This window comes from Nyctereutes procyonoides, unplaced genomic scaffold (assembly GCF_905146905.1).
Source record: "Nyctereutes procyonoides isolate TBG_1078 unplaced genomic scaffold, NYPRO_anot_genome, whole genome shotgun sequence".
Classification (NCBI taxonomy): Eukaryota; Metazoa; Chordata; class Mammalia; order Carnivora; family Canidae; genus Nyctereutes; species Nyctereutes procyonoides.
The window spans coordinates 31,521,156-31,528,452 of record NW_026575120.1 but is presented as its reverse complement, the minus strand read 5'-3'; positions in this window follow the sequence as shown (position 1 = coordinate 31,528,452).

Below are 7,297 nucleotides of genomic sequence, written 5' to 3'. Positions count from 1 at the left end.
GGTTTTTACTGACATTCAAAAACTGAAAAACTTCTAGCTCGTAACTTTGTTGTTCTTCTAGGTCCCTGCAGGAACAAAAGGAAATCCTGGCTTTAGGACTAGAAGTTTAAGTGAGTCCTAAAGTATTGGAAGAAAATTCTAAAATATACATTGAAGTTCTACAAGACAAAGATTGAGTTTAAACAAAAGAGCCTGAGCTAATTCTTCCAGAAGGTTTGTTACCTTGAATTCAGAGCCCTTTTACAGGTATATTAGAAAAACAAGTAGTCCCACAGTATCAGTCGATTCATGTATAAATGAGAAGAGAGCTAATATTAATGAAACTATAAAGTAGTTGACTGCCAAGCTGATTGTTAAGTTGGTTATTATTAAAACAGGAGAACCAACCCACACGCTTAGAAATGAGGTCCCAGACTGGAAGCACTGGTAAACGTAGCTGCTCATAATCTAAGTTAAATAATTCCTTGACAATCTGAGTAGATCTATATCAACATGGCGGTCTTATATGTAATTTGTGGTGTTTAGGATATTATCGAATGGACTTCACGAATCCCTAGAGCTTATTTTTGAGAGGTGCTAGTGAATCAGGAGGGAAAAAAACGAATGCTCAAAAAAGTCCTATTTCCATCTTACACATTTGGGGAAACTGTAAGAATATGTCCAAAGAATCTTGGTCTTCAGTACTTTTATATACAGTAATAAGTAACACCATAAAATAGCACTCGTTTAGATAGAATTGATGGTAGACGTGGCAGTACTACATCCTTTTCTACAATGTCTGAGCATCTGTAGTCCTTAAGATCTTTCCTCTAGACATCAACATTAAATATTGAATACCTCTAGAAAGTGTGAAAATAATTTTGTCTTTGGAAGTAGTTAATGTGAAGTTTTCCCGTGTGTCCCATTGGAGTTTTCTAGTGATGATCCTCGTAGGATGCTTTATCAGTAGGTGTCTGGATTTTATGGACTAAAAACTGATATTTTCTGTTACAGTTGAAATCTGTAAATTACCTTTATACTTAATTTTCTATGTCCTTTCATAGGAAAGAGTAAGCAAAATATGCCAAGACAAAGAATGATGGTCCCCCCCACCAAACCTTGAGCATAACCATTGAGGAACAAGAACTGTCGGAGATCTATGAGTGTGTATCTGTACAAACATCCATGCATACATGGCAAGATTTAACAGAAATCACAGTTCTGACATCATCTGTGGTTTATGTCACACCTCTTCTCTGCTGTCAGCCTCTGTTTTTCTCTTTGGGCTTCCATGGAAAAATACTTGGCCTCATATATCTTGCTCTGAGACTTTACTGTAATCCTTAAATTCTTAATTTCAGTTCAGAAACCCTAAGCTTGGAACTCATGAGTCTCCAGGTTTCCATGACTTTCATCAAAAAAGGAAAATCCTATAGTTTTGCCTTTTTTCAGCTAAAGACAAGAAAGAAAGAAAGAAAGAAAGAAAGAAAGAAAGAAAGAAAGAAAGAAAGAAAGAAAGAAAGAAAAGGAAGGAAGGAAGGAAGGAAGGAAGGAAAGAGAGGAAGAGAGGAAGAAAGTATAGGATCCTTCTCTCTGTCTTGACAAACATAAGGAAGAAAATGCCAACAGAAACAGAGGTGGAGGCAAGTCCTCCAGTAGCCTCCCCTTGTACTTTAAACAGTGCTTTGTCATAGGGTTAATGAAGGAGAAAGTTGACAACATTCATCATATATGTCTGCTGTCAGCAAATTGTATTGTGTGACCATTTGTTTTTTCCAGTCATTGAAAGGATTTTCCCAGCATGATACCTCTTAATACTTTAAAATAATCATCCGGGCAGCCTGGGTGGCTCAGTGGTTTAGTGCCACCTTCCGCTCAGGGCCTGATGCTTGAGACCCGGGATCCAGTCCCACGTCAGACTCCCTGCATGGAGCCTGCTTCTCCCTCTGCCTGTGTCTCTGCCTCTCTCTCCCTCTCTTGTGACTCTCATGGATGGATAGATAGATAGATAGATAGATAAATAAATAAATAAATAAATAAATAAATAAATAAATAAACCTTTTAAAAAACTAAATAAAATAATCATCCTAAATGCAGTAAAAGATAAGGAAACCATACTGAGAGGCATCCTGCCAACTTTTTTAACATGTTCTACTTATCTTCCTCCCTTATTTAAGGCTTTTTCTACGTATGCACTGACTTTTTTTGTTAGCTATACTTTTGAGGAAGAAGCTATTCAATTTACAGGTGCTGTATCTTTCCCTAGTCATAAATTCATTGCCTTCTAGAAATACACATTTGCTTCAATGTATCCATTAGAGTGCAACAATCCTGAACTCCTATGGGATTTTTCACAGATGAAAGTTGTTTTTTAAACTTACCTGTTGTATTGAAGTAGGTCTGAAGACCAGGAAGAAAGCTGACTAGTGACTTGAATTGCAAATTGTTGAGAACTAACCAGTGGGTTGTCATGGTGCCTAATGACTCTTAAGAGTACAAAGGAAGTTTATTGATTATTTGAAGTAAAGACAACACAGTCATTTGTAGGAGATCCTTAGCTAGAAAGTTTTGATATTCTTTGAAGAAATTAATACAACAAAACCTTAGAAAGTTTTAGAAGAAGTTACAAAAAAAATCAAAACGTGAGCTGCACACAAGAAAAGTCGTGTATCTGAGGTGACAAAAGTAAGGGAAGCAAGTAAGTGCAGGAAAGCTAGAAGCTTCTCGCTTGGTTGTGGCCACAGAGAGTTTGGACAAGACAACAGGATGTGCCACTTTTGTTTTGTAGGGAAGTGTCGTTTGTGACCATCATATTTGTAAACGGGCTTTCCGTTGGCTTTGGCGGCAACAATGTTTGCCACTCCTCTGGTCTAACTGGACCGAGACATCCCTCGCTCCTGTTACCACTAGTCCACATTTGCAGTGCTGTTGGTTGGCTTTGGAAACGTGAACTTTATGGATAAAACAGGGAAGTGTCTCTGGCATCGAGTGGAAAACAAGGAGCCCACACAAGGCTCTGTAGGGATGGTGTGTGTGCATGCGTGCACGAGATACTCTCATAACAGGAAATATACAGCACTCAATTTCATCAACAGTAGCTCAAATTTAGTTACTGAAACAGTGGTTTCAATGAACATTGTATTCTCTGCTTCAGGTTTTTGTAGAAGCGACAAAATTGGAAAGTGTAGTACGGTAAAGAACTACAAATTCATCACAATATAGCTGACCCTTCCACAACGTGGGGATTAGGGGTCCCGACAGCATCCCCCAGCACAGCTGAAAATCCATGTATGATTTTTGATTCTGCCAAAACTTGACTGTTAGTAGTAGCCCACTGTTGATTGGATCCTTACCGATGATATAAACAGTAGATTAATATGTATCTTACAATGAAGTGAGCTGGGGAAAAAATGTTATTAAAATCATAAGGAAGAGGGGCGCCTGGGGAGACACAGGGAGAGAGGCAGAGACATAGGCAGAGGGAGAAGCAGGCTCCACGCAGGGAACCCGATGTGGGACTCTATCCTGGGACTCCAGGATCATGCCCTGGGGCAAAGGCAGATGCTCAAGTACTGAGCCACCCAGGTGTTCCCTCTTAGCAATTTTCTATCCACTGACTTCCAATGTGCTTCTTGGCTATAAATCTCCATTTGTCCATGGTGTGTTCAGAATTGAGCCTAGTCCTGGACTGGGTCTCTTTTCCCCTATTGCAATAGTTCCTGAATAAAATCTGCTCTTACCACTTAAACTATTGTCCAGTCCCGATTTCCTTTAACGACAGATCAAAAGTAACAAGATAGAAAACGATATATCCTACAAACGCTAAACAAAAGGAAGTGAGGCTGTCTGTGTTGATATCAAATAACATGGACTTCAGAGCAAGGAAAGTTAAAAATGATAAGCAGGTCAATCCATGAATAGTACACAACAATTTAAAATGTGTCTTCATCTACAAATGGAACTTCAAAATCTATAAAACAAAATCTGCTCTAACTGAAAAGAAAAGCAGACATATCCACAATGACAGTTCGTGACTTTAACACTTCTTTCTCGGTAATTGATACAAAAGGTAAACAGACAGCAAGGAAATGGAATGTATTTTAAATTGAACATCATCAAGATCAGACACTTCTATTCTGCAGAAGACATTAAGAGAATAAAAAGACAAGCCACAGTCTGAGAGAAAATCTTTGTAAATCACACACCTAAACAAAGATTTGCATCCAGAAGGTATAAATAACTTTCAAACGCCAGTAATAAGAAAACAAACAACCCAATTTTTGTTTTTATTGACTGCCTTTTTTTTTTAAAAGGATTTTATTTATTTATTCCTGGGAGACACACAGAGAGAGGCAGAGACCTGGGCAGAGGGAGAAGCAGGTTCCCTGTAGGGAACCCAATGTGTGGGAATCGATCCCAGGATCCCCACAAATAGCCCAATTTTTAAAAACGGGCAAAATGATTTGACAGTTCACAAAAGACAAATGAATGTCAAATAAGTATATGCGAAGATGCTCAGACATCATTTGTCACAGGGATTAAGTGTAGTAAGAGTTTCCATGGATCCCCAAAGTGAAATAATGTTCAGTCAGCTACCAGGTTTAAGTATTAGAATAAAAATTGTGAAAATACCAGAAGAAGCTCCATATCTTGCACTAAAACATTTACAGCTTTCCTTTCACTTTATGCTGTAAAAAAGAAACAATAGGAATGTCTTAGGATGTCTCAGTCAAGTTTTAAAATGAGAATATGTGAAATATTACTCATGTGTACACACTCTCTCTCCTTCTCTCTTAAATTACTAAATCTTTAAAAAAGGAAAACCACCAGACTGAAGACATCTATGGTACTGTACTGTGTATAAAGAAGTGGACCCATGCATTTCAAACACCTGTTGTTCAAGGGGCAACTGAAATCTCTATCTTTATGACATATATATGTCAAGTTGTTCAAGGAGCAACTGTACTCTTATCTTTATATCTCCCACTTACTAAACTGTGATCATTAGAAAGCCGTCAGCAGTTGTCCCTAAGGCTAATGACCTCTTTTTTCTCTCTCCTACTCTTAGTCTGCAGAACAGGAATGCTGCCCCTCTCTACATTACCAGGAAAAGATGTCTGAGGGCAATTTAGAAGACCTGGTGTCTGTTTCTCATACTCTCATACAGTATAATGTAGTTGGAAAATTGTGCAGCATTTGCCACTCTGTATGAAGAGGTAAAACATGGGTTTGCAGTCACACATGACTCTGGGTTCCTGCAGTGTGACCCTTGCTGTAGGCTTTGTTTTGCTAGAGCTCTCTAAGTGTCTGCCTTATAGAGGCCTGTGGGGAGTAAATGAGACCATACGTGGAAATTTCCGAGTGTCTACCTGGGAGGAAGTACATATGATCGCAGGTGGGGCCGTGGGACTGGTGAGGCGGTGAGGGCCTTGGCAGTAGTCAGACTTTGAGTCTTCCTGAGTGCATTGAGTTTTCCTCTGCAGCAGCGAGCAAAGCAGAACAACAGAGGTGCCATGGTCCACAGTAGCCCCACTGTCCTATGTCTTCAGTATATCCCTAAATGCTACTGGGCACCTACGTGGACAGTAATCATCCCAAATAGGTGGTCCTGAGCAAGCAACTGTAGGGGTGCTCTGCAATCTTAGCATGTTTAGCCTGTTTTCCTGGGTCACGAGTGCTATTTTCGAAAGAGAATACTAAAAATGGAAACTGTTGTTTGAACCCATGTGTTTCTAAGCCGTGGAATACTGAAAGTCTTTTGTTGGAGTGAAACCGACTTTTTAGTGGGATATTTTTATAACGGGTACACCACATCGTGTAGCATTTTTGCCTCCTCAATTTGCAAATCTATCTTACCCGTATTTTTTAAAGCTTCAGTCAAAACTTACCAAGAGTTTTTAATACATATTCATTATCTTTCCAGGATAGATCTCGTTGTAACTCCGGTTCCCTCTTTCTTTGATTTGTTCCTTCCCAGTATTCTTCAGAACTGTTACTTCTGAAAGTCTACCGCGTAACATTTTGATGAAGTCCCAATAGTTTGTTTTTGCTTTTGTTTCCCTTTGCCTCAGGAGACCTATCTAGAAAAATGTTCTTATGGTCCATGTCAGCGAAATTACTGCCTGAGCTTTCTTCTAGGACTTTGATGGTTTCAGGTCTCACATTTAGGTCTGTAATCCATTTAATCCATCCTGTTCTATTAGTGGGAATGCAACCTGGTGCAGCCACTCTGGAAAACAGTATGGAGGTTCCTCAAAAAACTGAAAATAGACCTGCCCTGATGATCCAGTAATTGCCACTACTGGGAATTTACCTCCAAAACAGAAAAATGCTAATTCAAAGGCATATATGCACCCCCGTGTTTATAGCCACATTATTTACAATAGCCAAATTATGGCAACAGCCGAAGTGCCCATTGATAGATGAATGGGTGAAGAAGATGTGGTGTATATACACGATGGAACATTATTCAGCCATTAAAAAAGAATGAAATCTTGCCATTTGCAACGATGTGGATAGAACTAGAGCATATCATGCAAAGCAAAATAAGTCCGTCAGAGAAAGACAAATACCATATGCCCTCACTCACGTGTGGAATTAAAGAAACAAATGAGCACAGAAAAAAAAGAGAGGAAGGCAAATCAAGCGACAGACTCTTAATAGAGAACAAACTGAGAGTTACCAGAGGGGAGGTGGCTGGAGGGATGGGTAAAAAGGTGATGGGGAATTCAGGGGAGGCACTTGGGATGAGCCGCGTGTGTTCTATGGAACACTGAATCACCATACTGTATGCCTGAACCTACTGTAACACTGTCTATTAACTATATTGGAATTAAAATTTTAAAAATAATAACCAAAGAAAGCCATTCTGAAGGCATAATAGGAAAATGATACATTAAATATGGACCACAAATTCCCCATCAGTAGCCCTGGAGGCCAAAAAGCTGTGGAACATCTTTAAACTACAAAGGACAAGAACTGTTAACTAAGAATTCTACAGCTCCCAAAAGTCCCTTTCAGGAATTAAAGTGAAATAAAAGTATTTTCAGAAAGAAAAACTGAGAGGATTGGACTCACAAGGTCTGCTCTACCAGAAATGCTGAAGCAAAGGATTTAAGGCAGTGGGGAGTGATTTCAGAGATGCACATGTGTCTTTAAGAATGCAGCAAGGTAAACAGAAACTGGGCTGCCCAGCTGGCTTAGTTGCCCAGCTGGCCCAGTTGGTTAAGCATCTCCTTTTAGCTCAGTTCATGATCTCGAGGTCCTGGGATCAAGGCCCTGCATGAGGCTCCCTGCTCAGCTGGGAGCCTGCTTCTCC